This window comes from Sapajus apella, unplaced genomic scaffold, assembly GCF_009761245.1.
Source record: "Sapajus apella isolate SASKATOON/1434 unplaced genomic scaffold, GSC_monkey_1.0 scaffold2, whole genome shotgun sequence".
Lineage (NCBI taxonomy): Eukaryota > Metazoa > Chordata > Mammalia > Primates > Cebidae > Sapajus > Sapajus apella.
This window is the reverse complement of record NW_022436942.1, coordinates 4,928,559-4,951,087: the sequence shown is the minus strand read 5'-3', so window position 1 is coordinate 4,951,087 and position 22,529 is coordinate 4,928,559. Positions and strand designations below refer to the sequence as shown.

General features: G+C 36.4%; 1 protein-coding gene across 12 annotated transcripts in view; it reads right to left on the bottom strand.

The window, feature by feature from the left end:
- The window catches only part of SOX5 (SRY-box transcription factor 5), a 1,011,218-nt gene that overhangs the window by 637,865 nt on the left and 350,824 nt on the right, over positions 1-22,529 (bottom strand). For all 12 annotated transcript variants that reach the window (XM_032284295.1, XM_032284302.1, XM_032284196.1 and 9 more), the window contains one exon: positions 20,207-20,273. The gene's annotated coding sequence lies outside the window, so the exon portion shown is untranslated. The remainder of the gene's footprint in view (positions 1-20,206; positions 20,274-22,529) is intronic.

The following is a 22,529-nucleotide window of genomic DNA, read 5'->3' as shown; positions in this document are numbered from 1 at the left end:
TCAGAAACTAAAAGGCCACCTACAGAAATTGACAGAAACATTTGCTATGCTTGGCTGCCTTTGCAAGCTGGTTTACATGAAGCAAATTACTTAAATATCTCAAGTATCACTACCACATTTTAATAGAAAATACAGTGATCTCATTCCTCATCTCTATAAAGGAATATAAATTAATGCTATGCACTCTCTTTGAGTACAAACTGTTTAATCCTGGTGTTTGGCTAATATTGAGTAATGAATTTGCACATATCAGTGAGGCATTATATGGTTATTGTTTAATCTACGTATGCTCACTATCACACTAACTTATTTTAGCTTTTTATATTTTTTAAGAAACTGACTCAAGTGCAAGAATTAAAATACATTTCAGTAGTGCAAGTGAAATTTGGAAAATTGCCAACGTTTTCAAGAACTTATAATTTTCTTTTTCAGAGAAAAAAGTAGTTTTGACATCTTTGTGCAAAACAGTCACTAACAGTCACTTATAATTTCAGGAAAATCACTGTTTTAATCATGACCTTTCAGCTGTCCTTGATTGAAAAAAAATTGGCCACCTACAGAAATAATTCTGTTGGGCCCTCATCCCTCTACTGATTGATGGCCTCATGTGGCTCTACATGTTCACAATTATAAATAAAACTATATAAAAGTGGCAGAGCCTAGCTTCCGTCTAACCAGATAAGGATAAAACAGTTCTAATTGACAATAAATGGAACTTTAAGTGACATCTTTCCCATATACCTGTAGCAAAGTCAAATGGTACATTTTTCTCTGATTAAATGTGTATTCTTTTGGTCACCATTCACTACAACCATTAATTTAGCATCCATTGTGTATCATACTCTGTGGGGGGTGATGGAAAGTGGATAAAACAGCTTCTGTATTTAGAGAACCTATTATCGGATGAAATACTCAACCAGCTAACATATAATAAATATGGACGCCATACATACAACATGGAGATGTCGGTATGTATCTATAGATATATGCATAAAAACTGGATTTGGTTCAACAGATTGATATAAAAATGTATGCTTATACTTGGGAACAACATATCTATATATTTAAGCTTTTACAAATATATGCATGTTTTGTCACACCAGGAAACTTTCTACTAAAACATTGGAAGTCCTAAAATGTTAGTCCATGAGCTTTTTAATGGAAATGAAACAAAGACTCATCCTACTAGTTAAAGGTTTCCTACCTACTGTATAAGCAACAAAAATAGAGCTGGCATTCAAGACTCCATTAGAAGTCTATTGAAGCTCTGTGAGGCTGGAAAGCTTTTAGGAGTTCAGCATCAATCATTTAATATGTCAAAAAAAAAAAAGAAAAGACTTAAAAATTATTCTCCCTTTGTATTCAATTTCTATGAATGATCTCCAACTTATAACCTTATGCTCAACCCAGGAATTGAATTAACCAATACAATTATCCTTTAGAAATCCCTTTTGTCAACTACCATAGTTCATAAACTAGAAAGGAAGATTGAGATTCCGTAGACAGTAAGCTTGATGGCAAGATTCAGCTATACGGTAGGGCTGGCATTAGAAATGGGCATGGTACAGGTTCCAATACTATGTTTTGAGGGATTACAGAAATTAAGCGATTCTTTTCCCTAAAACATAAAGCAATTATCTACTAGTTGCAGTCTAAAATAAATTGTTTCACAGAAAAAACTAGAAAAATATTTCTAGGATCAGATCGTGAATACTAATGAAAAACATTATCACATGAAATTCTATACTGAGTAATCTACTTAAAACAAGTAAATTCACATTTCTGGAAATCACCAAATTTTTCATAGTCATCAAATTTTTAAAATTCAGTTTATTTTCTTTTGCCAAAAAATTCTTAGTAATGTTCTAGGGTCACAATTTCAAGATACAAACTACAGGAGAACCAAGGCAATTAGTTAGCTAATTTAGGCCCAATCAATACTTTCACATGAAGTGGTCAATTAATAAGGGTAAAAGGTTTTTTTTGTATTAATCATCTTTATCATACGTATTTCCATTGTACATATAACAATGTTTGGCAAATTTAACATTAAGAGTGGAAAGAGAAGAACTCAATATACCTGCCTGACTAGAATTTTATAATTTACCAAATAAAAGAGGAAGCATTTGACCTATGTGGTCCAAACTGCATGTATGTCTTGTCTACCCCCACTGATTCCCCCCCTTACTCTTATGAAGCTAAGTCAAATTTGAGAAGAACATATAGAATTTCATGAATCTGAAAAGTCTATAAATCCTAAAATTCAACCAACATTTTCAATCAATTAAAAAATACACTGATGTTAAGGATTAATTAAAAACAACTTAATACTTTTAGGAAACATCCTAATTGCTTATATAGTCTTCATACATAAACTCTATGCATGTGTACGTGCATGTGTGTGTGTGTGTGTGTTTTGAAACAGGCTCTCATTCTGTTGCCCAGGCTGGAGTGCAGTGGCGCGATCTCAGCTTACTGAAACCTCCTCTTGCGGAGTTCAAGCGATTCTCCTGCTTCAGATGCTGGAGTAGCTGGAATCACATAGCTGCGCCACCGCTTCTAGCTAATTTTTGTATTTTTAGTAGAGGTGGGGTTTTGCCATGTTGGCCAGGCTGGTCTCAAATTTCTGGCTTCATGTGATTTGCCCGCCCTCAGCCTCCCAAATTACTGGGCTTAGAGGCATGAGTCACCATGCCTGGCCCATTAACTGTGAATACATATTTATTTGGTTTGTGCCCAGCTTTGTGCTATCTGCTGTGAAGCACATGGTTCTGACATAAAGTAGTTGAAGATCAATTTGTAATAAAATACATATACATAAATAACACTCACAATGACATGATAGAACAGTAAAAATGTCCAAAATGAAAACAGTGTTGAGTTAGTGCTGAGTTAGAATTCCTGTGAATTATCAGACTATTGTAATGTATTTTACTGAAATAAACTATATGGACAGGTTCTGTATATACAACAGCATTTTCTAAATGGAGAAACCGGGTTAGCAAAAAAGAAAAGTAATTTTTTTTTTTTTAAAGAGTGGGAGTCAATCAGATAAAGAAGCCATACAGTTTAGGTTTTACCACAGTCTTCGACCAATCCTCTCTCACTGCTTAAATGAACCTCTGTTGTTTATATTCAAACATAAGGCCAGGCACAGTGGCTCACGCCTATAATCCCAACACGTTGAGAGGCTGAGGAGGGCTGTTTGCTTGAGCCCAGGAGTTCAAGATCAGCCTGGGCAACATGGCAAAGCTCCATCTCTACAGAAATACAAAAATTAGCCAGGCATGGTGGTGCAAGCCTATAGATCCAACTACTCAGGAGGCTGAGGTGGAAGGGTTCCTTGGGCTGGGGAGGTGGAGGTTGCAGTGAGTTGAGATCACGCCACTGCACTCCAGCCAGGGTAAGAGAGCTAACTCTGTCTTTAAAATAATAATAATAATAATAATAGGATACAAAAGAATAAGTAAGTTCATGGAATTTTAGCCTCCTGAAGTTTCAAACATACTTCTTCCTGCAGATAACATTCTGATCTGCAATTTTTGTTTCACTAGGCTTGAACAGGAAAAAATGTACATCTCAGAATGGCCTAACCTGTAGGAAAACATTTCTAGCTTCCTAACTAACCACTTGTCAATTCGCATTTTTGGAAGGTAGAAACAAGCTTCAATCAGTTGACATGTTCTCTAATCTTGAGTGATGCCTCAGTTTTGCATTTCTGTATCAATTTAATAGCCCCTTCTAAGCAGGTCTGTGCCAAATATTTGCTGAAGACTCTACATAAAATATTCCATCAGAAGATGAATACCCTTCCAGTCAAGAGGCATACGATGTGGGCCTGTATGATTGTATTCTAGTAAGCATAACAGTGAAGAAAACCCTAGACAAAGGAAAATGTACGATTTATTTTAAATTTTAAAAACAACAACAATATTCTCTATCCCTATTCTTATACCAAGACTAGAAAAGGCAGTCACACAGGGAGATTACGAGCTGTGGCAGAGAACACTAACTGGCTACCCTATATCTCTTCCCTGGCTCCTGCTTGATCAACAAAACCCTGCCTATGGCAATGAGATGTAAATAGAAGTGGGAGGGGATGCAGTAAAAACCTTTTAGAAGGGAACAGCCCTGACTGCCTTGCCCTCGCTTCTCTGCGCTTTGTGCTTCCCCTACTTCCTTCCCGGGCAAGAGCTAACACTGGCCTGCTGCAGCCCTACCAGCCCGCTTGTGAGCATGAGCATGAAGATGTGCTCCAAGTCTAGAGGAAGAGAGAGGAGGAAGTCTGGGTCCTTGATAGCATGAGGAGACAGCTGGCTAGGACTGCATCCGAGTGTCCACTGTCACTCAGGTTTCTGTTACTTGAAGCTGCCACAATTCCTAAGTGATAGAGACTCACAGTTTGGTGTCAAATAAAATCCTGGTCTGCCTGCCCACTTATGTGCTCTTAGACACACACACTGTCTCTCTCTGCATGAACTTGCTCATCTGTAAAATGAGGATAATAGTCATACTCATCTCAAAGGGCTGCTCTGAGAACTCTGATAATTAACAAACTCCATCTAAGACACATAAAACAAGATCTAAGTGTTTCATAATTATTTATTATTATTAATCTTATTGGTCTACTCACACTGTCAGAGAGCAGCTTATACGTCATTCAAAACTAGGCAAAAGTTAGCAATGCATGTGGCATGCAGGGAACACAGACCTTTTACCACAATTGCTATCCAAAATGAGAACAGAAACAAGTGCAAAAAGGAGAGGGCGAGGGAGGGGTTGGGGAGGGGGGAAGGAATAATGGTTTAAATTTATAGCATTCTTTCCCACTTGGATAATGACCTGCTGTTTTTCAACCGGATCTTTGGGACGTGATACATACTTCAAAGTCCTCTTCCACACAACTTAACATTTTTCTCTGTTTATCTGGATCTGTCTATTGAGCGGTTTCTGGGTGTACTTCTATCTATAGTTTTGGAGAATAATAAAAAGCAATAAATTCCATGTGAACTCACTGTAAGCCCAGGAGGATAAGGTATGTGTAGTGTCTGCTTACCACCGAGACCTCTCCATGAGGTTATATGAACTAATGACCCGATGCATTAACCCTCTTCGTTCCACGGGCTGTCTTTCTCATTTAGGTTCCCATGCAACCACAGGGGAAAAAAAAAAAAACCTGCTGTGCTTTTACATATGAGAAATTACTGTTTATGCGAAATAGCAAAAGACTGTTAATGTTTTTGGCACTTTCGATTTAAAGAGAAGAAAGATTCACCAGGAAAAAGCGACCTTACATGCTAGTATGAGGGCACTACACTTTTAATTCCCACAGGGCAAATCTAGAGTACACAGGGGTTTGGGTGGGATGAAAAAATAATAAAAACCCTTTTATATTTGGGATCTGAGCAACATAAGAACTGATGGCCTGCTCCCCGTGTGGCACGCAGTGAGACAGCAGCCTTGCAGACATCCCATGACAAACTAAAGCCGGGAGAAAAGAGTACAGACGTGGCTGCACAAATGATCAAGGTCTGAGAGGCTGGGATGCCCCCTTTTCATCTCAGTGGTGTGAAAGTTAGTCGAGGGAGAGCACTGTCAGCCTGTTGAGGCCTCACTGAGGATTGAGGTAAGGATGCAGACATGAGCCAAAGCACGGGCGCTGTGTCTGAGATCATGAGAGACGCCAGCAGGGATGGATGCCCATGATTAGAGACTATGACAGGACAATCGTACAATTTGTCTGCTCCAGAGTAAGATAGGTGAGGGCCGGAAAGCAGATCTCACTTCTCACCTTTTTGCTCACCCCTGCACAGTTAAATGTATCAATATCTACGTCCCAGCACCAAAATGTCGCAGTAATTACTTCCTGACCCACAATTAAAGCATGCTGCAATTTTCAGTCATAACAGCCAATTCTTTCTGAGTCATACATTGAACCAATTAAACTTAGAATCTCTATGTCTGAACGGATGACTTCTAACGAAAAGGGTGAAAGCTTCTAACCTCAACATCCAATCATATCTCTGTTTGGTAAATCAGGGGGAGAAGTTCAACTGAATGGCTTGGAATAGAGCCCATCCCAGCAGATTGTGCTGGGTAGAAATAACACTAGTCTGTCTAGGTAAGATCAGTGCCAATGGTTCCAACTAAAATTAGAAAAAAGGAGACAGTACCTTGGCTCATGCTTATGTTGGAGACAAGACTCTAACTCCTGCTAAAGCCAAATGATGGCAATTCAATTCCTGCCTGCCAGTTGTAAATCCCTACACTACCACTGCAGTATTATCAAAAGACATTTGCAATCCAGTGCACCTAACAAGAGAGGTGATTTCTTAGATTAGTCACTTAGTGGGTTAGCAACGCAAGAGCTAGTAACTCAAATGTATACATCCATTTATTCTGAAAGAAGAAAGTAATTTCCAAAACTATATGCAGATTGCGGAAAAGAAAAAAAAATCACTAGAATCTTACTAATTTGAAATAAAGGATATTATTCATTTATTAGTGTTAAAGTGTAAAACTGGGGGAAAAAATCAAGGATTGAATGACCCCACTCCTTCCACAAAACATCATCAAAAGACCCACAACACTTCTCATGCATTTCAACAAATACAATTTTGCTCTAATCTCATATGTGTCATAAGGCACCATGCCATAGTGAAAAGAAAACTGGGCTAGGAATCAGGAAATCTGGGTACTTTTTCTGGCTCTGTCACTTATTAACTGTGTAAAATGATGCAAAATTTAACCTCTCTGAGCTTCACTTCCTTGTCCACAAAAGCAGTGACTTAGATAAGCATCAGTCAGCTCTTAGATTCCTTATTGCTCTCTCAATCATTGGTGATTAAATTTTAAATTTTGTAAGATCTTTATAATACATTTTAAATCTTTTATAAATCTTGGGTTTGAAAGTCTTACTATGTGTATATATACATGAATGATAAGGAATGCTGATTCTAATAAAGTGTTAAATTTTTTTTTGAATTTGATCAATGCTGCCGTGACAATATGCACATGCATACATAGGGACAATATTTGGGTGTCTGTAGATACTGTAACCTTTTTGGCAAATGTCAAAGCCATATAGAAACTCTAGTATCATTCAAAGTATTCTTCAAAGAAGTACAATATCTCTGTATAGAATGATCTTCTCCAATGCCCCAGAAACTCTGGGAAGTATTGCAGGTGCCAGATGAGACAGCACATTCAGAATGCTGACCCTAAAGCCTCTGCTATGTTTAAAAGACATTTTCTTTTTACAGTGGTAAGATAATTCTACTATACTTCCTAATTCCACCTAGAGAATTCTCAAGCAATCCATAGAATTTTATTCAAATCGCCCTTATGCTCAAAATGCTAATTGATGTCTCGGCAAAACATTGGAACTTGGTTGCTGCTCAAGGTTCCTTTGGATCTGACGTCCTCCATTGGTACCAGACTTGGGAACCAGATCTCCACCTCCCTGGTCAGTGACAAACTATCACAGAACTATCCCCACTGAAGACAGTTCATAACATGGTCAATAGGAAAACCACTTCCCTGAGACTGTGAACAGCTGGAGTTCTGGTTTTACTTCTGGCACCAACTCTTGTGATTCTGGGCAAGTCCTAGAATCTCTCTGTTAAATCATTTCCTCTCATACGGATGCTTCTTAAGTGTACTATAAGAGTTACAGCTGGGCGCAGTGGCTCACACCTCTAATCGCAGCACTTTGGGAGGCCAAGGCGGGCAGGTCACCTAAGGTCAGGAGTTCAAGACCAGCCTGGCCGACATGGTGAAACCCCGTCTCTTCTAAAAATACAAAAAATTAGACTGGTGTGGTGGTGGGTGCCTGTAATCCCAGCTGCTCAGGAGGCTGAGCTAGGAAAATTGCTTGCGCTCCAGAGGCAGAGGTTGTGGTGAGCCAAGGTCATGCCATTGCACTCCAGCCTGGGCAACAAAAGTGAAACTTCATCTCAAAGAAGAGAGTTATATGCTCCCAAGTCAAGCAAAAGTATTTCCACTCCATGTTGTGCACTCATGTGGGAAAAAAAAATTTATATTTTGTTCTAAGTCACAGACTCCTTTGGAAATCTGATAAAATCAATTGATTTGTATCCTTTACTCAGGTAAAAAACACACACACACACACACACACCCCTGCAAAATCTTCTACACAAACATTTCGTGTACTTTTAGGGAATTTCCTGATACTATAAGAAGGGTTATGAACTCAAATGAATACCCTGGTCTAGAGTACAAGTCCACTCTCTACTAGTCGTATGATTTGTGAAACTCTGAATTTCAGTTTCCTCATCTATAAAATATAGCTAATGATGTCAATCTCTCTGCTGACATCTTGTAATGATTTTGAACACAAAAATTATCTAACATCAATGTGTGTGAAAACAAACTGGTGTTGCACAGAATTCTGCTAACTCTTCAGTTGCTATTGATCCTTTATCCTAGTCCTTTAATGTTGTCACAAAGTATTAGTGAATATTACCCCCATCTCACTGGCCCTATCAAGCTTTGGAAGGTGTGAGTCACAAGACATTGTTTTTAAGTTAACCTGGGCTCTTGGAAACTGACTGAATGGCTGAACTGATACTGTGCCCCTTACTTCCTTTCCAGCTTTTGTTTGATTACCGATCTCTTTACATACATCCATGGAACTTAATACACTAGCTCTGCTTTCTCTCTATGGAACTATTTTTATAATCTGGAGTTTTATATCTACCAGAATATGCTTGGCTCTTCATCGACATTAAATCTTGATCTTGAGTGCTTCTTAAAATTATTGTTGTTGGGCTCCATACTCGACATCTCTGCTCTCCTCCATTGGTGTGAATAATTAAAAACTGTCTTGCTAGATCATTATTTCTATTTTATTGGCAGATAGACCAGCAAAATATAAAAGTAAAGAAAGTAGCCCCAGGGCTTACACAGTGGGTGACAGAGCAAGTTAACAGAATGCACCCAGTTCACAGTGTTACATATTTATCACTCTATTACAATTTTCTTTTCTTCCTAGAGTCTACTGAAGTCATCCTTTTATATAACAAACTCTATGATAAAAAAGAAGAATGGATAATATATACATACAATTTATTTAAGCCACAAAACATTTTATGTTCCCATTTAACTCTTTTTGAAATAATTTCAGGCTTAAAAAATGCAAAAATAGTACAGAGTGTCCATATATATATATTATTTACCAAAGTTCCCCACAAATTAACATCTTATAGGACCTATAATCTAATCATCAAACCCAAAAGATTAACACTGATACAATGCTATTTGATGATCTATGCCTCTTACTCAGATATCAACAACTGACCCACTAATGTTTTTTTCTTGGACCATGGGCCAATATTTAGTTGTCTTGTTTTCTTCACCTCTTTCCATCTGGGATGTTTCCTCAATCTTTCCTTGTTTTTAATGACCTTCACACTTTTTAAGGGTCCTGCCAGGTTATTTTGTAGTGTGTCCCTTTTGGGTTGTCTGATATTTCTTCATGATTAAATTTGTGTCATGCATTTTTGGCAAGAACATGACAGAAGTTACTTTTTGTGCCTTTCACAGTGAATCCTATGAGAGGCACATGATGCTGATATGTCTCATTACTGGTGATGTTAACTCTGATCATTTGTGTTAGGTGGTATCTGCCAGGTTTTTCCACTGTCAAGTTACTACTTTCCTTTTATAATTAATAAGTATTTTGAGAGGGGATACTTTGACACTCCATTAATATCCTATTTATCATTACATTTTCACCCACAAATTTAGCATCCATTTGATGATTCTTGCCTGAAACTATTATGACTGTAGTGTTTTCCAAATGGTGACTTTCTATTTCCATCAGTCCTCCTGTTGGCATTCTTACTGTTAAAAAAGAGCTTTCTTTTCTCCCTCACTTATTTATTTGTTCAAGAATTTCTTACGTTATGGACTATATTGAGAATAGCCTATTACTCTCATTATTTTCTCGCTCAAATGTCCCAAATTTGGAAATAGAGAGCTACTTCAAGGTGGATCCTGCATTACTCCAAAGTTTTCATCATTTTTTATTCTTTCCCTAACTTCCTGGCATCACAAGATATTCCAGACTCTTACGACATACGTTCCTGGTTCTGGCCCTGGAATCATTCATGTCTACAAGAATTCTTGGTTTCTTTTGCTAGAGAATGGTATTTAGAAACCTAGAACTAGGTACCAAATGTGCTCTCACTATTGGGGTGTTAATGCTTCTAGGCCCTTTCAGCAGATAGAGCTAGGAATATATAAATGAACACATGCATATACTCCTACTTCATTATTTGCGTATCTGTGATACATATTTTTCTTATTGATATCTAAGATAAAATCTAATAACCAGGCTTCATTCTAGCCATCTTCCTTTCTTTGACAGAGAGAAAATAGCTCTCATCCACAATCCTAGGAGACATCTGAAGCAGTTTTGGAAATGCTAAATCTCACCCCTGTGAAAAGTAGAATCACTAACCTATATCTTGTGAAAAACAAATATTCTGATAAAAGTACGGTAGTTCTTTTTTGCTAATTTTTTAAAATCTTAGATTCTAAACTCTGATTATTGTTTGGCAAAGTTACTTAGATTAGCCCTTTTTATCCACTTCCTTCATCTGTAATTCCTAAGAATACAGTTAAGTTTTTTTTTTTTTTTTTTTTTTTTTTTTTTTTTTTTTTTTTTTTTTTTGCTATTTTTTATATTTCAAGAGGGGTACCCTGAATACTCTGATTCACCTCTATCATTTATTTTTTGAGTATGTGAAATATTAACACAGTTCCAAAAAGCAGAACTATACCGAAAATGTCAATTCAGATAAATGTCACTCCCTATCACCTCTTCACCCCTTGTTCCTTACTCCCATTCTTTCCATCCCCTTTCCCTGGGCCCAACCAGTAAAATTAATCAGTTTCACGGATTTCTGATTTTTCCTTCCTATTCTTGGTTCCAATTAGCAGATACATGTATACTTTCTTATTTTATTTCCATTCCAGACTCTGTTTCTCTTTACTTCCCACTTAGCAATCTAGCCTAGATATCACTCTATAAACTATTCAAGATCTTTACCACTGCATGGGACTCCACTGTGTGGAGATGCCATCAAATATTCAACTACCCTCCTCTGCATGAGCATTTAAGTAGTTTTTAATGTTACAATTATAAACAATGGCATGATGAGTAATCTTGGGCATATAGTTTTTTCTTTTTTTTCTTTTTTTTTGAGATGAAGTCCCACTCTGTCACTCGGGCTGGAGTGCAGTGGTTGCAATCCCAGCTCACTGCAACCTCCACCTCCCAGGTGCATCAAGTGATTCTTGTGCCTCAGCCTCCCAAGTAACTGGAATTATGGGTTCCCGCCACCATGTCTGACTAATTTGTGTATTTTTAGTATAGATGGGGTTTCACCATGTTAGACAGGCTGGTCTCAAACTCCTGATCTCAAGTGATCTGCCTACCTCAGCCTCCCAATGTGCTGGGATGACAGGCATGAGCCACCACCCCCTGGGCTAGTTCTAATATTGTTGATATTGTGTCTTCGGGATTAATTCCCAAAAGTGGGATTGCTGGATCAAAGGGTTCAGTGTGTATGTAGATTTATTCAGACATCACCAACGTCTCTCCCAAAGGCTCATATCAGTTTGCATACCCATCAGCAATGTACGAGAATAAAGCTTGTATTTCTAACTCTCCCTGAAATTGTTTTAGCAAGATGCTGAGTAGCATTTGAATGGTTAATTCATGTTTACCTCCTCTCACTGCCTAAAGATATCATCTAACCACAGTACTAACAGTTAAGGAAAAGGTTTACATAAATGTAAAGGATGAAGAACAGAAAAAACAAGGAGCTGGGAAAAAAAAATCACTCTTGGGAAAAAAAAATAGTTGGCTTTGATCACAACAGCTCAGGATGAAACTATACAGCTTAGTGTCTTCTCTTTGAAAGCTTAAAAAAAAAATCAAGAAGATTTTGCAGTAATTTTTCCCATGGCCAAGATTAAGCCCTTCCTCCTTAATGTCCCCAAGATCTAGATTCACATTACAACAAGTGGCACACAGTACTTAAGTCATCTGCTTAAATGCCTGTCTTGCATTAGGCTTTTTACTTTTGAAGTAGACACCATATATTATCCAATGTATTTATCCCAACTCCTGGCACAATGCTCAACATTATGCTTTCCCTGATAAAATTTTGTTAATAGCTCATTCAAATAAAAGTTAACATTTCCTGAGTGCTTCCTCTGTGTCAGACACCACCCCAAATATCTGACATGCATCATCCCATTATATCATCAAAACAATCATACAAGGCTCATTTTATTCTTATACTAATTTTATAGATGAGGAAACAAAGGCTTGACAAAGATGACAAAATACTCACCTAAGTATTTTTTCATGATAGCTCATGAAAAAAAGGAGTTCAGATTTGAGTGGAATTTGAACTGGTATCTGTCTCATTCCGAAGAACAGTGAGGAAAAATAGGATACCTATTCCTCATACCTCTTGCATCCCACTTAGGTAGGCAAGTTCTCTCTCTGCCTACAATAAGGCCAGAGGTAATTCTATATTAATTTAAGGATTTCATGCTAGTAGGAAGGAAAGAAAAGGCGGTGGTTTCAAAGGTTTCCAAATAGACTCTTAGGAAAGCTTTCTGAGCTTTTTACCTTTTGGCGAACAAAGCTGTGGCTCATCAGATATATGCACACATTTATTATACCCTTGTGACTGTGTTTTATGTACAAGCATCCTATTAAAAGAGCTTTTTAAAGACTGAAATTCGATTTCCTTTCGGACAGCAAAGGGAAAATAAAAAGCTGTTCTTTGCCCTCCTGTTCTAATCTGTGTTTGCAAGTCAAGTCTGTTGTTCCCAGAACTCTATCACCAGCTTGTTACATTTCCATAAATCTGTCCAAGAATACAACACTGTTCACCCAAAAATCTAATATCAACTGTAAAACACATGCACATGATACCTGGATCCAATGTGCCCTCATTTTGTATATAAGTAAAAATGAGCACTGCTTTAACTCTTAGCAATGACAATATCACATTATTTAGATAAGAGCCACAAAATCATTATTGAAATTCTGATAGCATTTGCCTTACTGGTAAAAGAAAATTACCTGTAATACATAGTTTAAATAATTACTTTTAAACAAAAGCTTCTTTTCTGCATTGCGTATTTATCTTTTGAGACCAACTCAGCAGGGCTATGTATTTTATTAAAATTGCCTTCAGACTGCTAATGGCAGGGCGTCTGTTAGCACAGGAAAAGTGATGGCAGTTTGACTCCTATTCCTAATATTGGGAGTTAGTCCAGACACTTAAGAGCCAGAACTCTGCTGTGCATTTGACTATGTTATCAACACTTTACTTGCTAATGATACTAGTGACAGCATTTCAATATGATGGGTCAGAATTCAATAGGAAAGCTTATAATTACGCTTACAGAACCAAAGAAACCCCCCAAAAAACATCAACTGCCTCCCCCCAAGAATCTCTTTTATCAGCAGATCAGTTGGTGTTGAGCTTTGTGGCTGGGAATTATTTGGTAAGCTTCTGTTCAATATTGGTTTCCTTCTTCACCTTCCATGTTGAATGGGGAGCCTCCAACAGCACCTGATATCTCCACGTTCAGAAAATGACAACTGAAAGCTTTCCTGTGGTGCAACTGTGTGCCAACTACCCAGCAGAAGGTCACACTGATGACTTTCCTGTGGCTTTTATTTTCCCCAGGGAAATCCACAGCCAGAGCTGACTGCTTGCCAAATATGCTGAGTGCCACAAACCGGTAGTACTGAGAACCTCCCATCCTTCTTGATGGGAAGCAGTAAGCAACTGTGCTGAACACCTGTGTCAGCTCCTATTTCTGGGGACACCCCAGGCAAGCACTCATTCAGCATTCAGGGGCTAGGCCTCCCCTCTTCTAATGAGCACTTCTGTCCAAAAACTTCTCAGTAGTCATATAATAGTTATGTTTGGCAGATCTCTGTAACATCAGTGCGTTGAACTACTGTTAAAGAGGATGATTTAAATCATTCATAAGTTACATATTTTACTATAAGCATCTAAATGAAATCAGTACAAAGATTCTCTCCTGTTATTATAAAAGTAAGGGCAACATTCATCGTTACTTCCTTTTGGAGCTATCTCAACCAACTTGAGGAGGAGGAAAATTAGTCTGAGATGTAAATGGCATGACTCTATAGATGGATGAGATATCAATCAATCAATCTTTTTCCTGTAATTGAGAACAGTATCACCAAGTTGGACCAATGAAAATTCTAGTCAAGGAATGAGGCCGAGGAGAAGTCAGGCGATATAAGGGTGCCTGTCACAGAGTAAGACTCAGTAAGAGTATATGAATGAACAACTGAGTAAACGAATGAAAACACAACTTTTTTTTCTTTTTTTTTTTTTTCTTGAGACGGAGTTTCACTCATGTTACCCAGGGTGGAGTGCAATGGCGCGATCTCGGCTCACCGCAACCTCCACCTCCTGGGTTCAGGCAATTCTCCTGCCTCAGCCTCCTGAGTAGCTGGGATTACAGGCACGCACCACCATGCCCAGCTAATTTTTTGTATTTTTAGTAGAGACGGGGTTTCACCATGTTGACCAGGATGGTCTCGATCTCTTGACCTCGTGATCTACCCGCCTCGGCCTCCCAAAGTGCTGGGATTACAGGCTTGAGCCACCGCACCCAGCCAAAAAACACAACTTTTTAATACTTCAAAAAATCCATAATGTGAAAATGATTACATGCTAGTGAGGCAATAAAGCCCACATTTAGTGCTTACTGTTTGCAGATCACTCAGGAGGGCCCTGTGCAGATATTAAAGATAAATAAATGAATAAACAAATCAAATGCTACTTCAAGGCCATACAGTTTGTAAAGCAGCAGAGCTATAATTCAAATTTGAGAGTTTCTTTTATTTCCACTATTCCATGTGATCTTCTTCAAAATCCTACATGGCATTCAGTCCCCTTGTCTTGCAGGGTATCCCCTCAGTCTGGATCGCCCTTCTTTCACCAAGGAGGCAACTTTCAGCATCAAGTTTAAATTCATATAGCTGCATCCTCAACTCCCATGCCAGGTTCTGGAATCTCTGACGTGGAATACTTCCTCAATATATCAATATTGGTAACTCAAATATAAAGACTCTCAAAACGATTCATGCCCTCTGACCCAAAATTTTTTAAAAAAGAATAAATCAATAAAGCAAGTTGCTTTTTGTGATTTCCTACATCTATGAATTGCATGGCCTTTATTTCCATTATTCAAGGTTGAAATTGATCCCTCATCACTTTAGAAAGACATCAAGTCCTATAGAATCCATCTTCAGATTTCTGCTTGTATCTGCACCCTGTTGTTACCACCTCATGCCCGACTTTCCTGAGCTCTTATTTCATGATTGCATTAGTATTCTATCTTCCTTCTTATAGCCATACAGTTTATAAAGCAATCAGCCTCACAGGGACATAATAATTAATTGATCTAAGGCACAGCCCTAATCATCACCCTACTTTCCCAAGACAAAAAGTTTTAATTACTCCTCAAGTCCTGTGGAATTAGGACAAACCACTTAGCATAGGATTCAAAGGCTTCTTATTATTTGAACCCAGCTTACCTTTGTAGTCACTATTTTCCCTTCGTATCCCCCATGTTGCATCCAAACTCAAGCCCAAAGAGGAACATATGACACCTGAGCTTTAAATATATACTTGGCAATCTTTCCACGGTCCAACATCTCTGCTGGGCAAAATCACATGCATCCTTTAAAGCCCAGCTCAAATACTGACTTGTATATGAAATTTTCTATGATGGCTTACAGGCTGTTACCTTGTAGATCTTTTGTAGCCTTTATGGCATTGCATTTCACATGTATTCATTTGGCTATAGCTCTTCATATCACATTTATTAAGCACACCCTATTAGCAAAGCACTTTCAAAAGTATGTTAGGGATGCAGTGGAGAACAAGAGGGGTTCACTCCCAAGTGAAAAGCAGAGGGAAGACAGTCCTTCAAAAACAACCAAAAAATTGGCATGGCGATTGACAAGTCTTTCATGCAGCTGAATGAAACTAAGGACCAAATAAGATAATGACTGAAAAATACCTTTTGGATTTAGCATGATAACAATTATTGACCATCTCAGCAAGATCTGGCTTGATGGAAGTGGAGGGGTGTAGAGGAGTGAGAAGAAGAAAAGAAAATTGCTGAAATTTAAGATTAAGGTTTAGGGAAATTTGTATATGAAGGGAGTGGTAGCTAAAGGAAGAAGTAAAATTGAAACAAGTTTTGTTTTTAGATGAGAAACTTGAGCACGTTTAAATATTTTGCTTCTAGTAATGCAGAAGTTGAAGGTACTGGAGAAGAGAATCAAAGTTTGTAGAACAGGCAATGGGTAAGCATATGTAGAGGAAATGACTCTTACAGGAGTTGGAGAATTTCCTCTACTGTCTGCGGCAGAAAGTGACAGGAATCACTCCAGACTCAAAACAATCTTAGGTGTATGGGTGAAGTTGAAGTCAGCATACCCTATCCAAAAAATAATGTCAAAGAATAATTTCCTTATTTATCAGTTTACTCATAAAAACGGCTCTTGTGACTAAAAAGGAAACAATTTAGAATAAGAATTTTTAGGAAAATATTAAATATTCATAAACAGGTATATATATATTTTGTTGCATGAATATTCTAATAGGCAAATAATGAAAATCTAAGCCAAGATAACCTAGGTAGAGTTTTTAAATAGTTTCTAATGCACTGTTTAGAAATTTGAAAACTTTTTGGTAAATACTTATTTGGCAATTGAAAACTACTGCAACAGGATCACTAGTAGAAGGCACTCCCTACCTCCCAAATCTCTTTTCAAATATTTACTTTGATTCATCACATGATAGGAATGATACTTTTAGAAATAATCCTTCCTTCCAAGTATCAATAATACCTACTCTAACCTAATAATTTTCTGAAAATAAATATGGATGTTATCCTGTATTTACATGAAACCCTATCCCTTATTTTCTCAATTGTATTATAAATGGTTACTTACAATGCAAGCAACTCTTTACTCATCCATTTTCTCTTTATTACCTAATATATGTACAATGGCTGGACAAAAGGAACTACAGCAATAACAACACTATACACTTCTCCCACAGGTCATTTAAGAGGCAAACCGAGGTCCAAATGATGTCACTCAGCTAGTAAGTTTCAGAGCTACTTCCAGAATTCATGCCTGCTAATTCATACTAAATTGATTTGTTTTAACTTCTGTATGTTTCCTGCTCATAAATAGGCTCACGGATTGAGACAATTATAATAAAAGAGTTAAATAATTTCAAACATCTTCCCTTGCAAATGGGAGACACAATTCAGGACTTGCTTCCGGACTTATAGAAGGCAATGTGGTTTATGTTGAAATTATAAATGGCAAACAAATGAGAAATTCAGCTGTTCCAAGCAACTAATTAAATGCACACAATTTTAAATATTATATATCATTAAGGTCTCTGTTTTAAAACGTTATTACACAAAGCAAAAAAAAAATAATTCAAATTCAAAAAATTCTCCCAATTGAAGACACGGAAAAGAAAAAGGATAGCTGTATTATCAAATGTTACCTTCTTGAACACAACCATCAGTCAATATCCTGATTAGACAATGTTGGCCTAATTATTATTAAGTCTATTTTTACTCATAATTTAGATTCTGTCTGTAAACAGAAATGTTTAAAATGCTGTACACAACCTGTTAGAGTAATCCTTAAAATATATGAACCATAGCATATTCCTCATCTGCTGAAATTCCTTTAATGATCTCCATCTCCCTCAGAAGAGTAGTCAAGGTCCTACCATGGTCTACCAGGTTGTAAATGATGAATGCCACATCATCCCCTGTAGTGCCATCTCTTACTTGTCTGTTCCTTACTGTCTTCCTGCCACTGACCTTGCCATTCCTTCAACACACCAAGCACATTCATCCTATTGGCTCTTCCTTTTGAATGTGCCTCTCTTCCCTCACATTTTGAAATGATTCTCTTACTCCATTCAGGCCTCTGTTCCATTCTCTCCTTATCAAAGAGCCTTTCCCTAAACAGTGTATCTGAGGTGGTCTTGCAGTGTTCTCTAGTATCCCTGCTTTATTTTTCTTCTAAGTAAGTATGCCCACTGACATACGTATCAAAATCTTCACTTTGTGTTTTCTTCCATAAGAATGAAAGCTCTGGGAGAGTAGGAATTTTCCTTGTATGAATAAATAAATGAATTAATGAAAAGATCTTCATCTTTTTATTTCACTTAGCTAAACAGAAAACTTCTCCATGGAAATGACACTACCTAAAATAATTTTTAAGTACTTGATTTCTTTGAATTATTAGTATAATCCAAAGTGAAGTGTCAGTACCAATAGCATTCTTTATCAAATGATAAATTGACAAAATGGCAAATATGATGGTATTTTTATGTTTGTGCATAATGTAATATGCAGAATAATTTGTGTTCTGTAACCCGCAAGGTAGCATAATGAAGTAGACCTGCATCATGCCAAAAAACATAGATTTAGTTCTGTAACTAATGTTTCATGTGACAGAGGACAGTAATTTGGGCTTGTAAAATAAGTTGATTGGGCCAAGTTTCTTTCTATCTCTTAACACTATAGGGATCTATGAGATGTTTGCCTCTTCCTTCTCGATTTTGCTTCCAAACATGCAACAGTCAACCTGAACAAGTATATTCAATTTAAGGTCAATATTTATATAATACTTGGATGCCAAGAAAACCTACCATGTTTAGCTTCAACTTACTTGGTTTTAATGTTTATTTCGGTAATATTTGCAAACTAAAAATTTAGGGATGTTCATTATCAGAATACTCTTTATCAAAGTATCATTAAGAAGTGGTTCTTAACTGCAAGAATCAGTGCAGACACACTTACAAACCCAATTACTTTGGCATATCATTTTAAACGCAGCTTTTTGCAGGACTCTTACCTAATTTAGCTAAAAGCAGAGACTTAAGCAAATGTATTGCATCAAAATATAGTTGAAATTTATCTTTCCTTTAAGCTGGTAAGCAGTGTTCTCTCAAGGTACATGCCAATAAAAATTTGTCTAATCCTTAATGTTCATGCTAAAAAATAAAGTCCCTGAAGCATCCAGGTAGAAGACCTTTAAGCTTAGCTCCTTTTTGAGAAAGTCATTTTAGTTAAAGGGATCTGATCACACTGAAGGACAAAGACACTTATCTCTCTGTATAATAAAAACTAGAAAACTCACCGGTAGTTGTTCTACAGAAGACCTGAATACCGAGGACCTAACACATGTAGGCTCCAGGGGAGCTGTGGAAGTGGTAACATGGGAGGGGTAATGAAGAGGGAGGGGATTTCCAAGTCTTCATTCATAACTAAGCAGTAATAGTGAGAGTTGTGAACACTGCCGATGTTTCAACAATGGTTGAAACCAATGGAAGCCAAGAAACTTCCCTGAACCAAGGGGTGAACACATAGGCATCAGCGATATTCACGGCAATGGGGACTTCAAAGGCCAGTGCAGCTCCAGTTTACTGAGGAATGTGACTAAAATCAACCTTGCACAATGACTGCTGAATGCTCCCAGTAGACTCTGACTATTGAGATCTTTTGATTTACATAGAAATTGTCTGATTTAATTAACTTTCATTTCATACATGGTAGTCAACATTCTGTGGTTACTATTAGCATTGGCAAACAGACTGACTCTGAAGAGTGTCAAAAGCTTTTAGAGGTGGACCCCAGCACAGAGTATATGGCAGAGAAGAGAAGAAACTCGATTTTCATGACTTGAGTGCATCCCCACTAATACATGTTTCTTAACATTCTGTATGTTTTAAGAATTTGATTCTGGGAAAGTCATTAAGAAGTTTCATTTCAAAACAGTTGGTACAATACAAAGAAAAAATATAAATTAGGGCATCCATGTAACTTAGGTAAGAATTTTTTTCTCTTCTTGAAAGTTTCTTTAATTTTTTTTCATTTTCAACCTACAAAAGGAAGATACCCAAATGCTCAGCTTCTTATACTAAGAGTGTTATTTTTGATTTGGAAACCAAGAACAACTCAAGTAAGCACATACAAGAAATAAGCAAGTGGCAAGAGATTTGAGAATTGTAAAACTGATGGCAAATGAACCAGCAGCAAATGATAATGCAAATGTCCTGACCTGTTGGGTCTCCCAGTCCAATCTCTCCCACTCCTGGTATCCTTGATGTTGTCTATTTCTTGAAATGCTTAAAAAAAAAAAAAAAAGAAATTAAAGAAAATATTAAGTGAGAAATCAAAGTAATTCCAAAATACTCAGATTAAAAATCATACAGATAGTTAAATAAGATTTTATTGCAAAATGTTGGGAAAAAAATAAGTAATTTAATTGTAATATTTTTTCTAGACAAGATTCATAGCCATAAAACAATATCGGACGCATAAAACTGCCAGTTAGTGGCTGATGAATGAAAAATCAATGAACAACTAAAATTTTTATTAATGACATTTCAAGACATAGCAACAACTGAAATGTAAAAATATGAACTAATTATTTTGGAACCATATCAATGAAACTATTTAAAAGTCATCATATGATTAATTCAGTCACACGAGCATGCATGTGTGATACATGGACTCATTAATACAAGTGTATGTATCTAGCCTAAAGTGATCCTAAGTCTAGTTTTACTGAGACAATTACAAACATTTTCATGGTTCCTGATAGGCAGTTTAAAATATATATATAATGCAACATTACTTAGAGCTTTAATACTTTATGCAAAACATTCTAATGGGCATTGAAATTTGGAGTACAAATGTGTACAAATGTATGGAATACATAAGACTTAGCAAGCACAGTGCTATATCATACTAGGACACTAAGTTATATAAGAATAAATATTTTACAAACCCATTGAATAATTTCTAGGCAAAAACACCAACAACAGAAAGAACAAAATAAAAAAAGAAACACTCTATAAGTGGTCACTTTATCAGAGCCAGACTGCAGGGTCATAAAAGCAGAATTTAAGTATCGATTTCCATGACAGAAAAGCCCTATGTCTTTGGAAATTTATATAACCTCTTTCAGGCTTAATTTCCCAATCTATAAAATGGCTTCATAAGCTTGTCATGAACCAAGAATCCAAGAATTTTTCAATACATACAGCTATTTTATTATGATTATTTATCTGTGAATGTCCAGTAATTTTTATAGAGAGAAGTTCACAGCTATTCCCTACTTTTTAAGGTTTGGCCACCAAAATGACTAAATTATATGACTTCAAGATGTTTAAACATTTATTAATTTCATATGGGATCTTGCAACCATCTTATTAAAATTGTATAAATATAAAGCTTATCAATATTTTGTACTAGGATGGTCCTATATTATCAAAAATTATGCAGGTCAGTATGTTAACGATAATACTTCAAATTGTACTTTTAGGAAAATAGAATTTCACTTCTGAAATACTGGTCTGTTTTTCTTAATACCAGAGCTGCAGACTTAGAGGTAATCTAAGACTAGGTGACTTGTACAACTTTTATTTATTAATTTATATTCTTTTTCATTTTAAAAAACCTAAATAATTTTGGAATATCTAGATTCTTTTAGAGTACACAAAACAGCAAAAAGAATTACACTCTATAACCAAATAGAATTTATCCCAGGAATGCAAAGTTGATTTATCATATATATATCAAACAACATAAAATGCCATGTTAATAAAGGGGAAAATCATACAACATCTCTATAGATGCTGAAAAGCATCTGACAAAATCCAACACCTTATTTTAACACCATAAAAATATTAAACAAACTAGAAATAGAAGGAAACTTCCTCAACCTAATAAAGACCATCTATGAAAAATCTACAACTATAATACTTAATGGTGAAATATTAACTGTTTTCTTCTTAAAATAAGGAACAAGAATATTTGCTCATACAACTTTTATTCAACATTTTATTAGATATTACAGACAGGTTCACTAAGAAAAGAAAGAAAAGGCATCTAGACTGAAAGGAAGAAGTATGATTATGTCTATTTGTAGATAACATCATTTCTACTTAGAAAATCTTAAGGAAGTAACTAAAAAACTGTAAGAGCTAAAGAACAATTTCAGTAAGATTGCAGGATAGTTGATCAACATATAAAAATCAATTGTATTTCTGCACACTAGCAATGAACATTCTGAAAATGATATCAAGGAAACAATTCCATTTATAATAATGTCGAAAGAATAAAATCCTTTGGTATGAATTTAACATTAGAAGTTGGAAGGCTTCTGAATCACAGACTAAAACCATCATTGAAAAAAATTAAAGAATATCTAAAAAATGAAAAGACAACCCACATTCATGGATGAGAAAACTTAATATTCTTGAACATAACTCTTATCAAAATTCCAGTTGGCTTTTTTACATAAACTGTCAAGCTGATCCTAAAATTCATATGGAAATACAAAAATCCAAAATAGCTAAATCGATCCTGAAAAACAA